The 24,867-nt window shown below is 27.8% G+C and overlaps 1 protein-coding gene across 1 annotated transcript in view; it reads right to left on the reverse strand.

The window, feature by feature from the left end:
• Nucleotides 1-24,867, reverse strand: part of LOC107450569 (small conductance calcium-activated potassium channel protein 1-like) — a 657,806-nt gene that overhangs the window by 91,088 nt on the left and 541,851 nt on the right. The window lies entirely within an intron of this gene.

Below are 24,867 nucleotides of genomic sequence, written 5' to 3' on the forward strand. Positions count from 1 at the left end.
TTTGACGAAATGGGTGCTCCGAAACTGGATTGATCCCGGTCGAAATCCTATAAAGCACCTTTGGGACAAATTAGAGCGCATATTGCGAAGCCAGTGAAATACTGTTAACATGGTAAATTTGTTAGTGTGCATGGTAGTTGGTTACTATACATATTTAAATAAAATAACATAGCAAAATATTCGTAATATTAGTTAATAATTATGTATTGTATCTAAATGAAATGGATACCATGGCATAACATAATCTACTTGATATAGTGCACCCACAGGTTAGTAATTTTTCATAATTACTGACGAGGCTGATTAATTCCATTTCTTAATTAAGAAAAATTGGTTAGCGTAATATATATTGTTAAATTGCAAACACTCAATATTAACTAATCGCTTTGGTTAAAGCGAGTAATAATCAGAAACTAAAATATTTATGAACTATATTTGTCACATTTTCTATAATATACGTTCATAAATTGATGCATTAAATACCTTTATACAAGAAATTTTTTTTTCTAATGCCCACCTGTGTTAACATCCGTCAATTCAGGCATATACAGGGCGATTTTGTTGGCCTCTCTTTCAGGGGCACCATATTAGGTGGGTCAACGTCACTCCCACAGTGAGGACAGATAGTACAGAGAAGGAAAGAACATCCATGCCTTGCCCGGGATTCGAACCCAGAACCTTTCTGATGCAAGGACAGTTCCCTGCCCCCTACACAGGCCGGTCGGCTTATACAGATAAACTTATAAATTAAAGTTACTCGTGAAAATGTTCTGTTCTACAAAACGATAGTAGTTTTAAAAGTGTAATAATTAAAAAAGATATGATTTAACGTATGGTTTTGTGATATTTTTTCATGTTAAAATATAGACATAAAACATTCAGAAATAGTTATCATACCTTAACCTTTGAATGCATGAAAATAAAACAAAAAAAATTGTTTTGTTTCGATAATTCATAAAAGTGCGTAGTGGTGCGAATATTCATAAAAGTGCGTAAAAAGAGAAAATTCACAATTTTTCTACCACTACGTTGTTATATAGAAATCAAACAAACAATTCTAGGATAAAATAATCACTTTAGTTATAAATATAGTATTGTATATAATTGAGAGCGATTAAGTCGAGTTTCGAGGTCAAAGTAGGAAAAAAACAAATTAATACCACATACAAAAAAATAAAAATAAAAATAAATAAATAAATAAAACTGTTGCCAAAATTGGTCATTTTGCATTTACTATAACAATTTGATACAATACACGTTAAAGGATAGAGAAATAAACTTTTATAAAGACATATTTGTGTCATATTTTTATCAAAAAAGTAGAGTGCTTAATAGTACGAGAAATTTTCTTTCATTATGAGTAATTTCAAGGAGGAAGAGGCCAAGTCTTGGCCACGTTTACAGGTGCACAGTTACGATTATGCTTATTTGATCATAAAAATAAAATACCGTATATCAATAGGCTGAAACAAAGGGGTAATCGGTCTGTTTTCATAAGCCTCAATTTATCAAGGTTTAATGGTAGGGGAGCTTACGTGGCTTTCAGATAGCACAAAGCATTACTTTGATTAAGAGCACTTATATACTTTGGAATGTTGATACTTTGGAAACATTTCTTGGTTTAAAAAAAAATTTCTTTGTTGAAAAATATTTCCATGTTTAATGTTTCGTTATTTAAAATTAAATTTTCTTCCAAAAATTTTTTAATTTCAAAGCTTTTCTTGGTTTTAAAATATTTCTTTGCTTTAAAATATTTCTTTGCTTTAGATTATTTTCTTGTTTTATACTATTTTTTTTTCAAAATATATCTTCGTAAAGAATATTTCTTGGCATAAAAATATTTCTTTGTCTAAAAATAATTATCTTTCCAGAAACAGTTTTTCAGATATATTACTTTTTTAAAAATATTTACTTCCCCAGTAAAATTTTTTTAAAAATATTTCTTAATTACAATAATTGTTTAATAAATAAATAAAATGGTTTAAAAATATTTCTTTATTTAAAAATATTTATTCATTCAGAAATATTTCTTCGTTTGTAAATATTATTTCAGAAAAATTTTCCCCTATACTTTATATTTCTTTGCTTCAGAATATATTTTTATTTATGTAATTCTTATTAATTCAAGGACCGGGGCTCTGGGCCCATGTCTAAGAGGACATGAGTTCGATTCCCGCCAGCAGAGGACTACCCATGCAGTGAATGATGACTGTTGCACGCTAAATCTGTCGGGTCACAAAGTCCTCCATGTTCCCATAATAAATCAAAGTTTCTGGGGGTACTGAATTGGAGATTGATTGTTCTCTGGTTTAGGTTAAAATTACGATCTGTGGATGAATGAATGGGCCTGTCTTATAAATGGGCTGTGATGTGTGTGTGGCTTAAGTCGTCTTCTTTGCCATAGATGGCGCCACTAAGAAACAAGAAACCCACCCTCTGCCTTAAATTCTCCTTGTTTCACCAAACAGGCTTGCTGATATTGGTAAGTGGCATTAGAAACAACATAATTAATTATTTCAAGTTTTACTAGACATATAATTTCAGGATTTCAGTACATATGTTACTGTTGTGAGTATATGTAAATAATTAAATTTATTATTCTAAATTATTCTAAAATTATTTTAAAATAAACTTGAAAATGATTTTTGAAACCTGACGGGCCATTTTTTTTTGTAAAATACTAAAATTTTTTAATATACATCACTACTCTAAGCGAATCAGTGATAAAAGAGCAACAAAGAAAATATGTAAGGGAAGAATGGAGGGAAAGAGATAGGCCGGACGTTCCCGAAAAAAAAAAAGGCTAGATGAGATAGAGGCAGATAGAAAAAAGACGAAAATCAAAAATGGATGATAAAGGCCAAGGATAGGGAAAAGTGGAGCGGTGTAGTAACGAAGACCAAGGTTCTTCATGGGCTGTAGAGCCGAGGTAAGTAATTAAGTTAGTCAGAAACTATTATTCTAAATGAATTAAATTACACTAAATTTAAAACGTATAAATTGAAGTTTAACAGATAACCCGATTTGGGTAATCAGGTTTATTCTGTGAGAGCCTAATATACTTATCAAAAGTTCCTTAGGTTTCGAAGTAAGTCAAAAAAAGCTTAGTAGACTGTTCGTAACTCTTGAGAAATAACTAAATTAAAATAAAATCTTATTGGGACATTAGTACACTGAAAACAATTTGCAGTGAAAATACATAACAAATTACTGGAAATCATTGATCACAAAACTCATGTAAAATTACTGCAAATGAAAAATGTAATTTTCTGTAATAATAGAAAAGAATATTCACAAAGAATCCATTAATTTTAAAGAGATAAAGTAAGCAAAACTCTGTACATTATTTCTCTACATTTGGACATTAAGCTTTTTCATGCTCTGAAGTCACCGGACATTATACAAGAAAGAAATGCGAAACATTAAGAGACAAACAGAAAAAATGCAAATATACACTAAGAAAAAATGTATAGTTAAAACATCAAGAATATGGTAAAGTTTAGCTTGCTTCTGGTTCTACGGGAACGCCAAAAAACTCGGTAATTTTTATACAAGCACTTTAGTAATAATTTTGGTAAAATTAACAATAAAATATGGTTTTATTATATGTGATAAAATTTGGTAAATGAGATAAAATTTTATCATGGTACTGGCAAAACATCTTTTATTTAGTTAAATTTACTTTACCGCTTTGCAATTTTTAATAAATGTATGGTAATAAGAATTCTTTTGAAAATAAGAGTTTCCTGTGAGCTGTTACCATATGAGCGAAAAACTTACCAAATGAATGGTTTAAATGCCATATATTTTGGTTTTATTACCAGAATTATGTTTTTTTTCAATAATCATTTCGGTAAAATTAACAATAAAATATGGTTTTATAATGTGTGATAAAATATGGTAAATGAGATAAAATTTTATCATGGTACTTTAGAGCATGGCAAAACATTTTTTATTTAGTTAAATTTACTTTACTGCTTTGCAATTTTTAATAAATGTATGGTAATAAGAATTATTTTGAAAATAAGAATTTCCGGTGAGCCGTTACCATATGAAAGAAAAACTTGCCAAATGAATGGTTTAAATGCCATATATTTTGGTTTTATTACCAGAATTATGTTTTTTTTTCAATAATCATTTTGGTAAAATTAACAATAAAACATGGTTTTATAATGTGTGATAAAATATGGTAAATGAGATAAAATTTTATCATGGTACTTTAGAGCATGGCAAAACATCTTTTATTTATTTAAATTTACTTTACCGCTTTGCAATTTTTAATAAATGTATGGTAATAAGAATTATATTGAAAATAAGAATTTCCGGTGAGCCGTTACCATATGAAAGAAAAACTTACCAAATGAATGGTTTAAATACCATATATTTTGGTTTTATTACCAGAATTATATATATATATTTTTTTACCAGAAATGTCAGTACCATACAGTATTACAGTATGGTAATTTTAAAGGAATATTTCTCTCCATGAATCAGGCATCAAGCTTTCAGCATGGGGAAATGCACCCTGGCCGAATCTGTGATAGATGGTGAATCTACTAGCTCTACTAATTGGGTATCTAGGCAGTTATGAACCATTAATAACAATACTTCTGAAAGAAAATCCCTTTGGGGAAAAGTATAGGGAAAAATTGGTATTATTCCGAAACTCTATTACACTGTGCAAAAATTCCGGATCAAATTACGGTAATAAGTTTCTGCACTTCGGGTGCATCATTTGTATTTATTTAATTAGAGTCATTAAATGATTTTACTCTAATTATTGTAAAAATTACTGTATATTTACTCTAATTATTGTATTATGTTCTCATATTTTTTGTTCCATTATGTTCCAGAAAAAATGAATTTTATGGTAAGAAAGTGTCGGTACTTTTTACCATGACTTAATCCGGAGAATTTTACTGTGTAATGAGAAACTGGGTTATGTTTGTTTGAACAAAATGTTTTTAATTTTAATTTTTTTGTAAATTTTTTACAGCGTAAAATAATAAAAATGAAGAAAAAAGAGATTGCAGTAAAGAGAAAATCTATTTCAATTTGCACGTTATCATCTGAACCTAGTTATAATTACTTAACGATCCATGATTTAATCAATTATTTCACGCCTTCTTTGTAACTACAGCATACAAAATTTCGAATTGAAATTTTTGTTTTGTTTTTTATATTTCGGTTGTTGGTAGAAATAGCTGTACATTTTTAAACGCCACATTCAAGAAAAGATTTAAAAAACTAATTTTGGAAATCGGGAATGTTTAAAATACCGTAACACCGCAATTTAACTTAATAAAATTTGGGTTGAAACTACCAAAAAAGAAATTAAACGACTTTCTCCTTAATATCCAAATTCAATTACAACTTTTTTTTAAGACATCTGGGAAATTCAACCCCCCCCCCTAAAAATGCATAATTGAACAAGTGTGTCAATATTGGGGGAAGGGGTATGCGTGGAAGTAAGTTCTTTAACTTTGATATTAATATTAACTGCCAACCGACTAATTTTTAAATCAATTTATTTTTGAGAAAGCAAATCTCTTGATTTTTTAAAGAAATCATTGCGAATTCATTAATATTAGCAGATTTTTATTCCATAGTTGTCATTTTTAAACAGTGATTTCTCGCGATAAAGCTGACAGATGACTTAAAGAATGTTATCAAGAGAAATTTTAAACATATTTTTGTGTAATTAATGATAAATGAAAGATCTGAAATGTAGCAATATTCTCAATGCTTATTTTTTTGTGTTCATGTACGAAAAGTAATTTATTTATAATCATATTAATACATAATGTTGCTGTAGAATTTGAATAATTAAAATATTTCATGTATTGTTTATTAACGAAAAGTGATAAAAATGTTAAACATGATATGTTGAAAAATAATGAAACTAATAATACTGAAACTGTAGTTTTTCAAAAATAATTGTAATTTGAAACTTAATTTTTAATGCAGGAAAATTGATAATAATGGTGAACACATCAGAAAAATTAAGAATGATCATAGTTGTGCGCTATAAATGTATCTAGCAACTATTATAACTAATTAAAATTAAAAGTGTAGAGTTAATAAAGAAAACTGATAATAAAATGGTACATGCAATATGATAACAATCAAAGTTAATAATTATGAACTATAATTGCACGATGACAATTTTTGAAAATTGAAAGTGTAAAGTAAATAAAAGAAAAACTACATTAAAATGATGAACGTAATATGATAAAATATTATATAATTGTGAGCTATATACTGCTGTGCAATAGAAAAATCAACGTAATAAATAAAAAAATCAAAAGTGACATTTTTATATAGGACACTTTAAAAAATTTCCATCAAACCTCAGTATAAAGTACCAGCACTTCAGGTGCATCATCCGTGGAATCTATTTCACTGTAAAATATTATACAGTAATTTTTACAGTAGTATTTATTAAATAAGAGTGATTTAGTGATTTTACGGTAAATATTACTTACGGTAAATATTACTAATGCTTATTACTGCATTGGTAGTCGGATGCTCAATCAACCGGTCGCGAGAGTGACAGCTTAGTTATCTCGGCTAACTGTAGAGCAGTAGAGACAGCTGTAGAGCTGTAAAGACAGCTCTATCTGTATATGCCAAGCTTAATGAAGCTATGTGGCTTCATAAGGCTTCATCACAAAATTTAGAAAAGTTACTCACAAACGAAATTATTTTAGTATTGTTTTGTTACTTATGTGTGAAAATAGAAATTAAAATGGATATTTTAAATGCATAGAGGCATTGCAAATAAATAAACACTTAATTTTTAAACACTTAATCACAATAAAACTGAGAACTTTTTATAATGTCAGATAAATGAAATGATTTTTCATAATAATACGTCCTTTCATATTTTGAGAGTTCCCTAGTTGCCAAGAGTTAATTCTGTTGAAATCTTAGTTAATCCCTAACGATGTTTCCCCCTTTCTCTTACAGTTTTATATAATTTATCAATCCTTTCAACGCCATTTAACATTCATTAGTATTGACTGTGAGAGAATGATCAACCAAGTTGACTCTTTCTTCTTCCAAAGTTAGGAGCGCAGTGAGAGGTTTTTGTTACTTAGACATCCTGTGGTGTTGCAAAGGTTGATATAATTGGGTTGCAAAAGTTTATAGAATAGGTTTGCAATAGTTTATAGAATAGAAAGGCTTACGGAATTCAAAGGTTTATAGAGGAAGGGAGGTGAGGGCATTTGAAATTTTATCTCTGATTAATCGACTAATATATTTTAAATAGAATGTTTTTTTTTATGAAATGTAATTAACCTTGCAAAAAGTATTAAAAAAGAGGTAAAAATCAGTGATTTTTGAATGCATTAAAATTGGTCAAAAAATGAATAAAAAGAAAAAAAAAGGAATTAGAAATCTCCCAACTTTAATTTTTTTTCAAACCTTACAAAATATTAATTGATGTCTCATCTTAATTAATATATTATTGTGATTTAAACATTAATTGTTGCATTTTGCTACCTTTATGTGAAATAACAGAGTTCTTTCATTTTTATGTTAAATAAACTCTGTAATTTAAAATAAAAGATAGAGAAAAGAGAATTAAATAACTCGGAACATTTAAAAATGTTAGCATAACTAAAATATTTAAAATGTTTCGCATTTATAGCTTAATTTACTATTTCATGAACTAACAAATAATTGTTAATTGTTGAATCGGCTATCTTTTATGGTAAATAATTTCTGTAATTTAACATAAAAGATAGCGAAAAGAGAATTTGACAACTTGAATAATTAAAATGTTATGTTCAGCACTTATATTTTAATTTACTATTTCATGAACTAACAATGAGACATTGAAACAATATCTCTTCCAACCAAACCATAACAGTAGTTACAAAAGGATTGTGGATTTCAATTCCTTTAATACTTCCCAAATAGTCCGCAATTAATGCGTCCGACAATTGTTAGAGAATTAGTGACAAAGCTTTTAGCCACATACAACACAATGGATACAATTGATTAGAAACGATAAGTTAGAGAATTTAGGAGGAATTTGTTCAGTTTTACAGTTTTTAATTTTATGTTTGTCTGGAGAATTAAAAATTATGAGAAAAGAAGTGGAAAATATTACAAAAAAAGAGAAAGAAAAAAGAATAAATTGAAGAAAATCAGCATAAAAAAGAAAAAAATAGGAAATATATGAAAAACTTTATACAAGAAAGCAATTGAAAGCAAAGTCAAAATTAGCTTGAATATATTAATTCAAATCAGAAATTATAGCTTAATAGGACACCAAAAAAAGCACAGCAATTTTTACCGACGTGCTTTGGTAATAATTTTGGAAAAATTAACAATAACAAATTGTTTTATAATGTGCATTAAATTTTGGTAAATGTGGCCAAATATGGTAATTTTATCATGACACAGCATAGTATAAAAAAACATTTAATGGGTTAAATTTGCTTTTCCGTTTTGTATTTTTACTAAACATGTGGTAATGAGAACTATAATTTTGAAAACGAGAATTTCTGGCAAATCGTTCCCTTGAACGCAAACCGTTACTACTATATGAATGGTGTAAATATCCTATAATTTGATTTTATTACTAATTTTTTTCCAATAACGTGGCAGCCACGTTCCCCTGACTTAAACCCGTGTGATTTTTGGCCTTGGGGGTACCTGAAAAATTTTGTTTCAGCAGGCGCATTGAGATACAGCTAATCTCCGATATGTAAGGCAGCATGCCGTTTTGTGCTTCCAATTTGTAGCGAAACAAGGGGGCGGGCACATCGAATAACTTAAGCATTAATCATCAGTTAGTTGTTTGTTCCATGAAGCCTTTTCTTTCTTTATTTTTTTGGCACTTTCACTTTTTCCGCTATAAGCACGTATTCTTGACTTTTCGCTCATAAATTTTTAGTAAACCCCTGAACTCTATTGTTTCCTTTTGGCTAACAACATTCCTATGTATAGCGAATCGTTTTTTGGTCTTTCTTCTGTCATTACCTTGGTGCCATCTATCGGCAGATTTTGGAAATATTTTTTCTTTACCAAACAAAATTCTATTGCCTCACAATTTTTCTGCTAAAATATCTTCTCTTTGATTATAATCCCCTGAACTTTTTTGTTTTTAATTCTATGCAATTTTTTCAACATTTCTGCGATCATATATGTCACGTGGAAAAACCATATTTCAACGACGAAAATAATGTTGCAGAGTCGCTTTCATATATATATATATATATATATATATATATATATATATATATATATATATATATATATATATATATATATATATATATATATATATATATATATATATATATATATATATATATATATATATATATATATATATATATATAAATACATTTATGTTTTTAATTGAAATAATTTTTAATTTTTAAAACGAATTAAATTTTAAATCAAAATATGTGCTTTCGCAGCGACTTCTAGATTGTTAGATTTCAAAATATCGAAGCAAAGAAATTGAAATCCTTTGGGCTTTCCAACAGAATCCAGTGACAAATAATACATTCAGGTCTCAAAAGAGTAAAAAGAATCTAAGACCTTCGAAACTAACTTCAAAAGACTAAGAAAAGAATATAACATTCCTTACGTGAACAAACCTATTTGAAAGTCCCCAAAACATCCGTTTGACTGCATAAAACATTCGTTTCTGACTTTTGCAGAAGAAAGTGCACTCTTCGAAATTTTTTAACATAACAAGCTAACAAAGAGAATAAATTTGTTTCTAAATTTAAGTGCAAATACCTGAAATGCTATTATTTACTGTCTATAATACAATGCAGTTTTTTTGTCGATGAAAGTGCATTCTTCAAATTTTTTTGCATAACAAGCTAGCGAAGAGGATAATTTTTTTTAAGTTTAAGTGTAAACACCTGAAATGTTTTTATTTATTGTCTCTAATACAGTGCAATTTTCTTGTTGAACAAAAAGTCTTCTTCGCTTTATTTTTACATAACAAGCTTAGAAAAAGGTAGATTTGTTTCTAAATTTAAGTTTGAACACCTGAAATATTATTATTTATTGTCTTTGTAACAAATCAATTTTTAAATTTTTTTTTGACAACGAAAATGCAGTCTTTGAAATTTTTTTACATAACAAGCTAACAAAAAGAATAAAATTTTCCTAAATTTAAGTGTGAACGCCTGAAAATGTATTATTTGTAATTCAGTGCAATTGTTTTTTGACGAAGAAAAAGTCTTAGGTGAATTTTTTTTTACATGACAAGCTACAAGGAGGATAAATTTGTTCCTAAATTATAATATTTTATGGTTTATTTATTTATTTGGTTGGAATATTATAGTATTTTACTGTTAATTACACCTTTGTATTTTATGCAATATAAACTAAAAACACTAATTTTTGTGATCAGTAACTTTAACAGTTGTTAAATTTTCCTACCTTAGAATATTAGTTATAAATTGAAACAATAAAATGTGCGTTATTACTAATATTAAGTAGAATTTTAAGTTATATTTTAATATTGCATGGTTAATCACACCTTTATATGTTTTGAAAGGTAAACTAACAGTGTTGCTTTTTGTAATCAGTATCATTACGATTGCATTAAACAATTGTTTAATGACTATCCAGATCGATAAAACTAAATCTATTAGAAATGTGCAAATGTCCTTTTTCTGTTATGGATAAAGAAAACTAGGATAGTTAAATGTTTTCTTTCATTTGACTTTTATTATCTTCCTTCTCTTGCTTTCTTATCTTTCTACTTTTTCTTTTTCTCTTATCTATTCTTCCTATATTCCTTCTTTAGTTTCTCTTCTTTTTCTCAGATTTTCTTCTATTTACCACTTTCATAAGCGAACATTTCTATATAACCCTTTTTTCTTCTAGTTTATTAGATGTTTGGGATCTCAGAGATATTTTAAACAGTATTTTTGATAATTTGAGGCATTGAAATATGGTAGCAAAGAGAAACTTTAAGATCTTGAATTTCCCACCTTAGGAATTGTAAACAGCAATAAAATTGTCGGTAAAAATACAAGATAATCTGTTTGAAAGCACCAATAAATAGCCTCATAAAAATTGCAGAGAATTAAAATTAATAATTAATTAATTTGAAGCTTTAAAATGTGGCAGCAAAGAAAAACTTTCAGATCTGGAATTTCCCACCTAAGGTCATGAAATTGTAATAAAATAATAGTACTGTAAGCTCTGAGGTGGAAATGTAATAAAATGCACTGTAATAAAACCTGTACTGTAATAAAATAAAGAAGGTGCAATAAAATTGTAATTTTATCGCACGACTATTGTAATAAAATTGTCGATAAAAATACAAGAAACTCAGTTTGAAATCATTTATCAGGAGTCTCATGAAAATTAAAGATAATTAAAATTAATAATAAATTAATTTAAAGCATTAAAATGTGGTAACTAAGAAAAGCTTTCAGATCTTGAATTTCTCACCTTAGAAATTGTTCAATGAAATAAAATTGTCAGCAGAAATATAATATAATCCGCTTGAAATTATTTATCAGGAGTTTTCTAAAAATTAGAAAAAATTAAAAAAGTATAAAATTACATACGTAAAATAAAAAGAATAATGGCATAGTTGAAGAATTCAACTTTAAATTTGAAAGTTTCTGGATTCAAAATTTTAAATCATACGTAAAAGTTTAATTCTATAGTTGAAGAGCCCAGAGAATAGAAAACTGATTACGATTTGATTGTATTTTTTCTTATTTATTACCAATTCTGCCTAATTTTTTGATTTTAAAAGTTTTTGAATTTGAAGTTTTAATTTAAAATGGTTATTAAGTATGTCAAATAATCCCTCATAATTATTTATGTCAAATTATATTAGGTTATATATATTATCTGTATTATATTAGGTTATATTATATACTACATATTTATTATATTAGGTTATATTATACATTATATATTATATTATGTTATTAATTAAGTAAAATAATGAGGAATACCTCACCCTAAAAAACTACATCCGTAAACTGTACAAGTATAATGTCTTAGTTGAAGATCCCATAGAATAGAAAATTGATTGTATTTTTTCTTATTTATTAACAATTCCACCTAATTTTCTTATTTTAAGAGTTTTTGAATTTGAAGTTTTAATTTAAAATGGTTATTTATTATGTTAAATAATCCCTCCTTATTATTTAAGTCAAATTATATTAGGTTATATATATTATGTAAGGTTATACTATATATTACATATTCTATTCTATTCTATTCTATTCTGCTCTATTATATATTAGATTATTAATTATGTCAAATAAAGAAGAATACTTCACCCTAAAAAACTGCATACGTAAACTGTACAAGTATAATGTCTTAGTTGAAGAGCCAATAGAATTAAAAATTGATTGTATTTTTTCAATTTATTATCATTTCTATCTATTGTTTTTTATTTTAAAGTTACTGAATTTGAAATCAGACTGTTATTAATTATGTCAAATAATCCCTATTCCCCACTCTAAAAACCTACATACATAAACTGTAAAAGAATAATGGCACAGTTTAAGAGCCCATAGAATAAAAAACTGATCACTATTTGATTGCATTTTTTCCATTTATTATCATTTCCATCTAATGATTTTTATTTTAAAAGTTTCTGAATTTCAAACTTAAAATCATAGTGTTGTTAATTATATTAAATAATCCCTATTCCTCACCCTAAAAATCTACAAACATAAAACTGTAAAAGTATAATGGCATAGTTGAAGAGCCCACAGAATAAAAAAACAGATCACCATTTGATAATTTTTTCCCATTTGTTATCATTTCTATCTAATGATTTTTATTTAAAAAGTTTCTGAATTTCAAATTTGAAATCGTAGTGTTGTTAATTATGTCAAATAATCCCTATTCCTCAACCTTAAAAACCAACAAACATGAATTGTAAAAAAATAACGGCATAGTTGAAGAGCCCATAGATTAAGAAACTGATCACCATTTGATTGTAGTTTTTCCATTTATTATCATTTCTATCGAATGTTTTTTATTTTAAAAGTTTGTGAATTTCAAACTTAAAATCAAAGTGTTGTTAATTATGTCAAATAATCCGTATTCTTCACCCTTAAAAGCCTACTAACATAAACTGCAAAAAATAATGGCATAGTTGAAGAGCCCATAGAATAAAAAACTGATCACCATTTGATTGTATTTTTTCCACTTATTATCATTTCTATCTAATGATTTTTACTTTAAAAGTTTCTGAATTTCAAATTTAAAATCATAGTGTTGTCAAATGTATGTCAATAGTATGTCAAATAATCCCTATTCCTCACCCTTAAAAACCTACAAACATAAAACTGTAAAAGAATAATGTCATAGTTGAAGAGCCCATAGAATAAAAAACTGATCACCATTTGATTGTATTTTTTCCATTTATTATCATTTCTATCTAATGATTTTTATTTTAAAAGTTTCTGAATTTAAAATTTAAAATCATAGTGTTGTTAATTATATCAAGTAATCCGTATTCCCCACCCTAAAAACCTACAAACATAAACTGTAAAAGAATAATGGCATAGTTGAAGAGCTCATAGAATAGAAAACTGATCACCATTTCCAACAATAGTGGAAAGCATTTTATCTTTTCCTCCAGTGCTTAACTGCGCGCAGTCAATTAAAACGACAATCTCAGTGCGTTTTATTGCTAGATATAGACACCCGACTGAGCATGATTTTTAACGTCACGATTCGTTTTCTCGTCTTTTGGCAGTTAACGCATGATCTCAAGAGAAATCGATAGGAGCTCAACTCCTTCCACAGCAATACTAAAAGTAATTATGCTGCTTCTCCTAAGGATCCTTAGGAAGAATTTCTGTTTAAATAGTGTAATTAGGTAGAGGAAGGATTCTCAAGTGATTGTTGTCACGTCATCTCACTATCTCATTAGACACTGGCACGCTAGTCTTACTGACTCAAACTAAATGAATAGTTTCATGAAAGCATCACGTGGTAGTAGCTTGATGCTTTATGAAAGTGAAGGAAATGAATTGCTACTCATGAAAGCGTGATTGACTAAAAGTACTTTTTTTTTTAAATAAAAGCAAATACAATTGGAACAAAAAAGCCTTTTTATGTTTGTTCATCATTAGGTTAGTGTATAATGATGTTTTAAAAGAGAAAAGTACAAAGGCATTAAGTTAAAATTTTAAAAACACATGTAGTTCTTTTCATCCTTGTGGTTGAAAGGTTAATATAATTTAAATTGCATGCCATATGCGTATTTAATAAATATAATACATTAAGTTGAGTGTTTAAAAAAATCAATGGACCAAAAAAAAATGAAGAAATTTGTTGTTTTTATGTCTTTCCAGAATAATAATTTATAAATTGTTGGCTTTACAGAACGAAAAAGAAACAACTGACTGATGCAAATAAAAGAACGGCTTTATGAAATCATGACTTGCAGTCACATTTACATGTAAATGCTTCATAAAAGTGAAAGCGTACTTGGCGAAAAGTATTTTAATGACTATAGCAATTTCAATTAGAACAAATATTTTTGTGTGAGTTTCTGTAATGATATTTTAAAAGAGAAAAGTACTAAGACATTTAGCGGCCATTAAATAAAAACTTAGAAAATAGTTCTTTCAGTTCTTTTTTTTTACTTGTGGTTGTAAGGTTAATATAAGTTAAATTGCAGGTCACATGCGTATTTAATAAATATAATACATCAAGTTAAGTGCTTAAGAAAAATCAATGGATCAAAAAAAATTAAGAAATTAGATACTTTTATGTTTCTACAGAATCATAATTTATAAATTGTTGGTTTACAGAAAAAAATGACTAATGCAAATAAACAAACGGATTTATGAAATTATAATTTGTAGTCACATTTATTCGTAAATGCTTCTTAAAAATTAACACGTATTTGACGAAAAGTAGTTTAATAATTAAAGCAATTTCAACAATTCTTTTTTGTGTTAGTTTTTTAATGATGTTTTAAAATAAGAAAAGTACTAAGACATTTAGTGGACATTAAGTTTTAATAAAGTTTTAACTTAATGTCCACTAAATGTCTTAGTACTTTTCTTATAGCACATATAGTTTTTTTACTTGTAAGGATTATATAATTTAAATTGCATTTCATAAGTGTATATAATAAATATAATACGTTAAGAGCTTAAGGACAATCAATGAACAGAAAAATGTGTTGCTTTTATGTCTTTATAGAATCATAATCTACAAATTATTGGTTTTACAGAAAAAGAAATGACTGACGCGAATAAACGAGCGGCCTTATGAAATCATGTCTTGTAGTCACATTTATTTGCAAATGCTTCCTGGAAGTGAAAGCACAAGTGACGAAAAGAATTTTTATGACTAAAGCCATTTCAATTGGAACAAAAAGGCTTTTTTTGTTGGTTCCTGAAAAAGCAATGCAAGTTTAAATGTATATTTTGTAGCTCTTTCACCAAAGTAATAAAATGTCAGAAGTGCCTTAACGTGAAAAAAAGCAAGAATCGTTCAGTAAATTGTTATTTGAGCTTTCAGAACAGAAAATTGCATAAATGTTAAAAAAATTATTTAATTTTGTTTGAAAATCACTCTTTGAGGAGAAATTTTCCCTATAGAAAAAATTGTTAAAAACAGCGAACAATTTCCCATTTTTTGTATATTACGGATAGGAAAGCGTAGTGTTGGATTGATTTTCAATGATTTTTAAATTAAGTCACGTACAGTTTTTATTTTCAAGAAAAAAAACTGTATATTTTATGCATAGTCATTCCGTTGTTTCCTTAATTACCATAGAGGGCGCTGGCTGCAAAAAGACAAAACTTAACCTAACAGTCTTGAAAAACTGTTACGAACTCCCTTCACTCATAAAAAGAGGAGATTATTTGCTAAAAAGCACTATTTCATGTGACGACACACTGAGAAAAAAGTATGGTCAAAACATAAGTGAGTGTTCACTGAAATTTGACTCCGGATTCCATGGATTTTTTTATGACATTATTGGAAGTCAAATATGGAAGAAAATTAGAGAAGAATCCATTTATATTCTATCTATACCGCAAAAAGCATCATTGTGAGTTATGATTCATAGTAATACTGTCATTGCAAGCAGACTAATCATTAAACTTGAATAAATATTAAACATATCAGTGAACAAATTATTGCAAGTAATGGGTAAGCTAATTCTCTTATTCTTATATTAAATAACAAGCTTTTTCGAAAATATAAGTAGCTGGGAACATTTCTTTCCCTTTTTTTACTTTATATCACATGCATTTTGCATCGTAATAATTTTTAATTAGGTAATGATTAAAGATTTCATTGATATTATTTTATTTTAATGATTAAAGGTTTTATTGATATTATTTTATTTTAATGATTAAAGATTTTATTGATATTATTTTATTTTACTGATTAAATATTTTAATTGATATTATTTTATTTTAATAATTAAAGATTTTATTGATATTATTTCATTTTAATGACAAAAGATTTTATAATTTAAAGATTTTGTAATTTAAAGATCCCCACACTAAGGCCAAAAGAAATTATTGGACGTATATCTCGGGCTTGGACAGACTCGGGCTCTAAAGAATTCTATGCATCTCTGACTCAGGTGGGCTCGGAATAAAATTCTTGAACTTGGACCTCCCGAAAAAGAGCCTGAACTCATCTCCAATGCCTACCTCTTCTCTAAGTTCGTATCCGCTGTACTTAGTAGCTCTGCTCACGACAACAGTAATTTTTTCCCTTCTTTTTAATCCGAGCCGAATCCATAAAGATTTTATAATTTAAAGATTAGTTATTCCCATACTAAGGGCAAAAGAAATTATCAGACGCATATCTCAGGCTCGGGCAGACTCGGGCTCTAAAGAATTTTTTGTATATCAGGCTCAGGTGGGCTCGGAATAAAATTTTTCGGCTTTCACCTCCCAAAAGTGAGCCCGAACTCATCTCTAATGTCTACCTCTTCTCTAAGTTCGTATCCGCTGTACTTAGTAGCCCTGCTCACGACAAGAGAAATTTTTTTCCTTCTTTTTAATCCGAGCCGAATCCATAAAGATTTTATAATTTAAAGATTAGTTATTCTCATACTAAGGACAAAAGAAATTATCAGACGTATATCTCGGGCTCGGTCAGACTCGGGCTCTAAAGAATTTTTTGTATATCAGGCTCAGGTGGGCTCGGAATAAAATTTTTCGGCTTTCACCTCCCAAAAGTGAGCCCGAACTCATCTCTAATGTCTACCTCTTCTCTAAGTTCGTATCCGCTGTACTTAGTAGCCCTGCTCACGACAAGAGAAATTTTTTTCCTTCTTTTTAATCCGAGCCGAATCCATAAAGATTTTATAATTTAAAGATTAGTTATTCTCATACTAAGGACAAAAGAAATTATCAGACGTATATCTCGGGCTCGGTCAGACTCGGGCTCTAAAGAATTCTTTGTATCTCTGGCTCAGGTGGGCTCGGAATAAAATTCTTCGGGCTTGGACCTCCCAAAAAAAGAGCCCGAACTCATCTCTAATGCCTACCTCTTCTCCAAGTTCGTATCCTCTGTACTTAGTAACCCTGCTCACGACAACAATAAATTTTTTTTAACAATAGGTGCTTTTTTTTCTTAAGAAAAAGGAAATGTTTCATACTATCATCTTCTACTAATCACACCTTCAACTATACGTGTATGTTATAAATTCAATTGTGTACAAGATACATTTATGCTCAAAACTTTAGAAGTATGTCATTTTAAAAATACACTGTATCACATGAGTGATTGATTAAGACAAAAGAAAAGTTCCATTCACTAGAAGAGAATAAAAAAGAGACTTTTCCATAAAACAATGAATGATTGAACAATAAATATAAACGTGAACTTTACAACTCAACTCGACGCGTCGGTATAAAATATCGTAGACGGTTGAGGCAGACAGCGTATTGTTTTCGTGCTTTCGATGTCGGCAACAACAGACATTTTCACACTGATGCATTTTATTCGACAAAACGTGCGAAATTACTCGAGTTTTAAGAATATAAACGGAATATAAAATTTAAAATGCACATTTTTTAGCAAAAATCATGGAAATGTAAATAAGAACGAGTAAAAATAAGTGTGTTAAGTGTATAAAATATGTCACGATTTTTACGTAAAATGATATTTTTTATGGCAATATAAAAAGAAAGCTTTTCAACACGAGTTACAAATTATTAGGTCGTTAAACATAAAATGTCGGTTAGTCTTTGTAAAAAGACTAACAAAAAAAGGAAGAAAAAATAGACTGTCAAGGATTTGAAGAGCTCGTTTTGAATACAAGAATTACTAAATTTTTGACCAAAGAAGTCAAATTATATTTGTTGATAGTTTCAAATAAACTTCCCTTTAGAAAATTTGCCTCTAATTTTTTAAATATGAATATTAAATCAAATAATTATTAATATTGACATCAATTAACCTCACTCAATTTAATTGGATTCAAATTGATATAATTCAATTCAGTTTAATTTAATTCAAATTGATATAACTTAACTCAATTTTTGTTCAATTCCTAATTGATATAATTTAAAGCAATTCAATTCAGCTCAATTCAATTCAAGTTGATATAATTCAAATAAATATTAATTCAAATAATTATTAATATTGCCATCAATTCACTTCACTTAATTTAATTGGATTCAAATTGATATAATTCAATTCAGTTTAATTCAATTCAAATTGATATAACTTAACTCAATTTTTGCTCAATTCCTAACTGATATAATTTAAAACAATTCAATTCAGTTTAATTCAATTAAAATTGATATAATTCAAATAAATAAGAATTCAAATAATTATTAATATTGACATCAATTCACTTCACTCAATTTAATTGGATTTAAATTGATATAATTCAATTCAGTTTAATTCAATTCAAATTGATATAAACTCAATTTTTGTTCAATTCCTAATTGATATAATTTAAAACAATTCAATTCAGTTTAATTCAATTCAATTTGATATAAATGAACTAAATTTAATTTATTTCTGTTCAATTTGATATAATTCAAGACAATTTAATTTCATACGATTTGATACACCTCATTTCAAATTATTGAACTTATTAATCCTTTAAATTAAATCCTATTTATATTTAGTTTTCATTAAGCATGGCACTTCCAAAACTTTAATTTTGTAATAGTTTCATGTGATTACTTAAAAAATAAAGTAAATTAGACTAACAACTCTGTAACTTGATCTAATCAAATTGATCTAATACAACCTAATTTATTTTATTGAATTTGATTTCAATACAATGAAGCTCTTTCTGAAACTAATTGAGATTGAGATGAAATGTTTAGAATGACATTTTTAAATAGCGTTTTCTTGTCAGGAAATTGAAGACGGTTGCACTGTTAAAAATAGATTCTTATATTTCACGAAACTTTCTTCGTTTTTGACAAAATAGTTTCCTGGTTTATGATACAAGCAAAAATTTTCGTCAATGGGATGAAATTACTATCGTCACTTCTTGGAGGAAAGGAATTTCGTCAAAACTAAAGAAATATTTCAACCACTCATTTTTTTTAAATAAATAAATAAATAAAAACAAATAAAGCTTCGCCGCGCCTAATGTATATAACTTTTCAAATAATCATTTAATCGTGGGGACAACATAAGTTGATCAACATCACAATAAGAAGAATAGGTGAAACAGAGAGATAAATTACACACAAACCCGAAGCGGGATTCAAACCTGTCATCTCCTTGGTACAAGGCCAACTCTTTGCCCATCATCACAGACCGGGCTACTTTGATACTTTATTTTCGATCGTTTTGTCTTCATTCCAGTTTCGTTATTTCAGATAACAATCTCCCACAATGCACTGTGATTAGGTTCGAGTTGAGGAAACATTTTATACATACATTTAAGAGTTCCGATTTCGTCACAAATGATTTCGGGATGAAATGATTCTCAAAATTAAAGAAATACAGCTTAAGGATTGCTGAATCGTCAAAAGTGAGAGTTTCATTTCAGAGAGTTCAGTCTTAAAACATTTTATACATACATTTAAGAGTTCCGATTTCGTCACAAACCACATGATTTCTGGACGAAGTGATTCTCAAAATTAAAGAAATACAGCTTAAGGATTGTTGAATCGTCAAAAGTGAGAGTTTCATTTCAGAGAGTTCAGTCTTAAAATTCTCTCTGCAACTTTCACCTGTCCAACTGCTGATTTTAAGTTTAAAAAAAATTACGAGATCACACCCAGATTTAATACATTTTTACTGAACCTAACAGTTACAATTTCCTTCCATTCAAGAATTTGTGTTTCGTCTTTGGGAGTGATTGGAAGCGATTGCTGACATCCAAATGCGTGTTTTTCAATTAACTTCAAAAATACTAACCTGTAATAAATTCCCGATAAAATTACAACTTTAATCTTTTTACTCCAGTAAGTGGATACCTTTAACTAAATTCACTTAAATAAGTAGACGCAGAAACAATTAGAAAAAGACGAACTAATAAAATATTATGAATCGTGGGTGTGTCTGTTTTGGTATCCTTTCTTTGCGTATATTACGAATATCCCTTCAAAATAAGATAGGGTGTGTGTTTAACAAACTTATGTAGTGCGTAATATTTGCTTAGTATCGAACCATACTTAGCTCATTAATGATGTACAAGGTTCATAAACTACCAGTGAATCCAGTAAGTAATCAGATAATACTAATACTCCTTAAGAATTTTCATTCTAATATTATGGTAGAATAACCGTCCTTGAAATTAGCCGTAAAGTTTAAAGTAAAAAATATATTTTACCTTCATGGGTTGGAAACCGTTTACTACTAAGTACGGCAAAAAACCACGAATACAAAATTATGCCGTTTTTTAATCATTTACTACTAGCATGGCTTCAAAACCATAAAAAAAAATTAATAGGACACTGGAACTAAGCTTTGCGTTAGATAATGGGCTCTGGGGTCAGGAGGTGGTTTATCAAGAGGAAGTATTGTGATGTCAACGCTGGGACCCGAACTTTCCGTTTTCTTGGTCATGAGATTGACAGATTACCCCTATCGACAAATTACCCCTATCGACCCCCAGCTGCAAAGAAATAGGTGACTTCGTTAGTAGTGCAATAAAATTCTGGTTGTTTAATCGTATTAGGTGAAAGCAGTTAATAAGCGATTTTTTTTCACAGTTAACAGTTTGAATACCATCTTATTTATGGTTATTTTACTGTTTTGCTTGTATATGGTGAAATAATGTTTAAATAAATTGTTATTTAACCATTGTTTCCAGGAAATTTCCAACAGTGTGAATCAGAATTCAGGAATTCAATGTAGAGGGAATTAGAGTATATCTAAGAAAATAAATCTAAATCAAAGTGGTAAGTAACTCTTCGATAAAATTTTCTTGGAAAAAATTGATGGAAAAAGAAAAATCATATTTGCTATATTTTCAGTGGTGTTTTTTCCCCCTAAATGTCTATAGTTTTTAATTTAAAATATAATTTTTTATTCTTTTTTTATTTTGACATGCATTTGACAAAATTTTTACTTTTCAAATTATGCTAAAATATGTTGATTTTGATTTGACTGTTAGGAAATATTCTTTTAATAATATTAAATAACAATTTGCTTTGTAATAATAATTCAATATCTGATATTGCCAAGATATTCTATTTAAAAAATTAACTTATTTACTTCCTTTCCTTCCCTTTTTTATTTATTGATTTAAAAAGTTTATAAAATGATTTGTATAGCTGTTTTCAAAAGCTATTAAGTGATTTCCTAAGAAACTCCCCCAATATTTGTATAAACAGAGAATAGTTTAAATACCGTATATTTCGGTTTTATTAACAGGAACTATACGGTAATTTTACCAGAATTTCATTACTCATATAATTTTAAAGACGAACACATAACATTAAAGTTTCAATATTAATTAATTAAAACGAGAACTACATTGCAAACAGTTTCTAAGAACTTAGTTGTAAAAGAACAAAGTTTGATATCGCCCAATGCTGATTAATTACTTGTTTTGAAAATATTGTGCATACTTCTATAATAAGTTTTCTTAGTGCATAAATTTGAACTTTAATAATGTGGTTGGGAATTTAAAATACTTCTGTTATGGTCTAATTTTGATTCAAAATGTATTAAAATCATTAGTTTTCAAAAAACAGCAAACGTGATCTATTTCAATTTTATATCTAATCAGGGGGTTTCGAAGATTCATAAATTCATTCTTGTTAGAATTAATAATTTATTCCTTGTAATCAATCACTATGAAGACATTTGTAATCACTATGAAGGCATTTGTAACGTAATCAATCATTATGAAGGCATTTGCAAGGTTTCCTCGAAATTTCTCATTTCTAAGTTAAATTAGCTTCTAATAACTGTTTTTAAAAAGTAATTATAAATATGGGTGATGAACTTTTATTTTAGTTTAAATAAAAGATATTGGCTTAGTACAAAATGCTGCCCTTCCATATAATAACAAAAAACATGATTTATTTATTTTGCAAAGGCTTTTTTTTACATTATATCAACCATTTACTTGAAATTACCTTGTTAGAATCGGGAATTACTAAAATGAAGACGCGTATTAAAATAAACTGTAAAATATTCCGGATTAAATTACTGTAAAAGGAATGTTTTAAGGTGCCCTTACTTTTTGCCGCAAAATGCATTTTTACCAGAACATGTTACAGAACAAAAAATTTGATATACCGTAATCTTTACAGTAATAATTACCTTGAAATCCCGAAATCACTCTAATTAAATAAATATTTCTGAAAAATTAAGGTTCAATATTTTACTTTAAGAATAGATTTTACGGTAAAATGGTTTTTCAAAGATGATGCACCCAAAGTGCTGGTACTTTATAGCGTAATTTGACCCGCCATTTTTTACAGTGTAGTTTGATTTATTTTGTCTCCGTTAAGTACATATTTTTTTTATTCTTTTAAATATTATTATTAATTTGGATTTCATTTTCGAAAAAAGCTTTAATATTTTTTTTGAAAATTTATCTATAATGATAATTAAATTTTCTAGGATTTTTCACATTTCTGTATTTTCTTATCTTCTAATTTTTTTCTTACGATCAAAATCTTTAGTCTTTCATAAATCATTTTGGTAAAAAAATAAAATACAGGATGTTAGAAACTCTTTGAAAGGTTTATGGGGAACAATAAAAAAAATCGCCTTCATATTTACGGTTTGTGGCGAAAGAAGCGATTTGATTTACCCAATACGTAGTTTAACTGTCATTACTATTGCAATAGAAAGACAGTCTAATTTTTTTTTTATTTTTACGACTTTCAGATGGTTGAATCGTTCCTGTGGTTAGTTTTGGTACTACATGATCGATTTTTTTATTTATTAAATAAAAGAATCTGTTCCTTTTGTAGAATATTTACTTCTGTCATTTTCACATGTCTACAACTCAGGACTTCTCAATTAGAAATTTTGAGAAGTTTTGCACCTTCATACAATTTTTTTTGTTGCAATTTCTGATTGAACTTCATAAACTTGATTGCATTGTATTATTATTGAGCTTGTTCATTATCTTTCATTTAATCGATTTTTTTATTTGTTAAATAAAAGAATTCTGTTCTTTTTGTGGAATATTTACTTCGGTCTACACTGGTGATTGTCAAATATGTCTACGGTTCAGGATTTCTCAATTAGAAATTTTGAAAAGTTTTGCACCTTCATAAATTTTTTTTTGTTGCAATTTCTGATTGAACTTCATAAACTTGATTGCATTGTATTATTATTGAGCTTGTTCATTATCTTCCATTTAATCGATTTTTTTAATTCATTAAATAAAAGAATTCTGTTCTTTTTGAAGAATATTTACTTCGGTCTGTATTGGTCATTTTCACATGTCTACAATTCAGGACTTCTCAATTAGAAATTTTGTAGAGTTTTGCACCTTTATATAATTAATATTCTTTGTTGCAATTCTGATTGAACTTCATAAGCTTGATTGCATTTTATTATTATTGAACTTGTTCATTATTCATCATTTAATGTATTTTTACTACCGCGACAAATTTGTTGCTGCTATTACGATTGGAGAACAATATAAAGATTTCATTTTATTCCTATGGTTAAATCTTTTCTGCGGCGAGTTCTTTTATTGCATTATAAATATCTTTATTCATTAAATAATTTTTATTTTATTTTGTAGAATATTTACTTCGGTCTATATTGATCTAAATTAGTCTATACTGAAACTTTTGATATGATGCAAGTTCAACCATATTATTGTACTTCATAAACTTGATTGTGTTGTAAAATGGTTAAACTTGTTCATTAATTTTCATTTAACATCTTTTTACAATTGTAGCAAATTTGTCGTTATTATTGTGATTGTAGGACGATATAAAGATTTTATTTCATTTTTATGATATTGAAATGATCTAATATTTTCTGCTGTGAGTTCTGATATTGTGCATTATAGATTTTTAGTTACTAAATAAAAGAATTTTATTTTTTCTTAGAATATTTACTTTCTTCTATATTGGTCATTTGCACATATATCTACATTTCAGGACTTAAAAGAAGTTTTCTTCTACTGTTTGTCTCCATACATTGTTAGAAATTTTGAAAACCTTTACACCTTCATAAAGTTAATTTTTCTGAAATTTTGATATGATGCAAGTTGATCCATAATATTGTACTTTATAAACATGATTGCATTGTATTATGGTGTAACTTTTCGACATTTTCACGACATTAGTTAGGTTAAAATCCCGATATTACCTTAACTGTAAAAAAAATTAATACTGAAATACCACCAAACATTCCTTGTTTTTGACCAAACCGTTTCCTGGTCTATTCTCCGAGCTAACATTTAACCATATTACTGTACTTCATAAACATGATTGCATTGTATTATGGTGTAACTTA

This window comes from Parasteatoda tepidariorum, chromosome 12, assembly GCF_982258835.1.
Source record: "Parasteatoda tepidariorum strain Cologne lab strain chromosome 12, Ptep-v5.0, whole genome shotgun sequence".
Classification (NCBI taxonomy): Eukaryota; Metazoa; Arthropoda; class Arachnida; order Araneae; family Theridiidae; genus Parasteatoda; species Parasteatoda tepidariorum.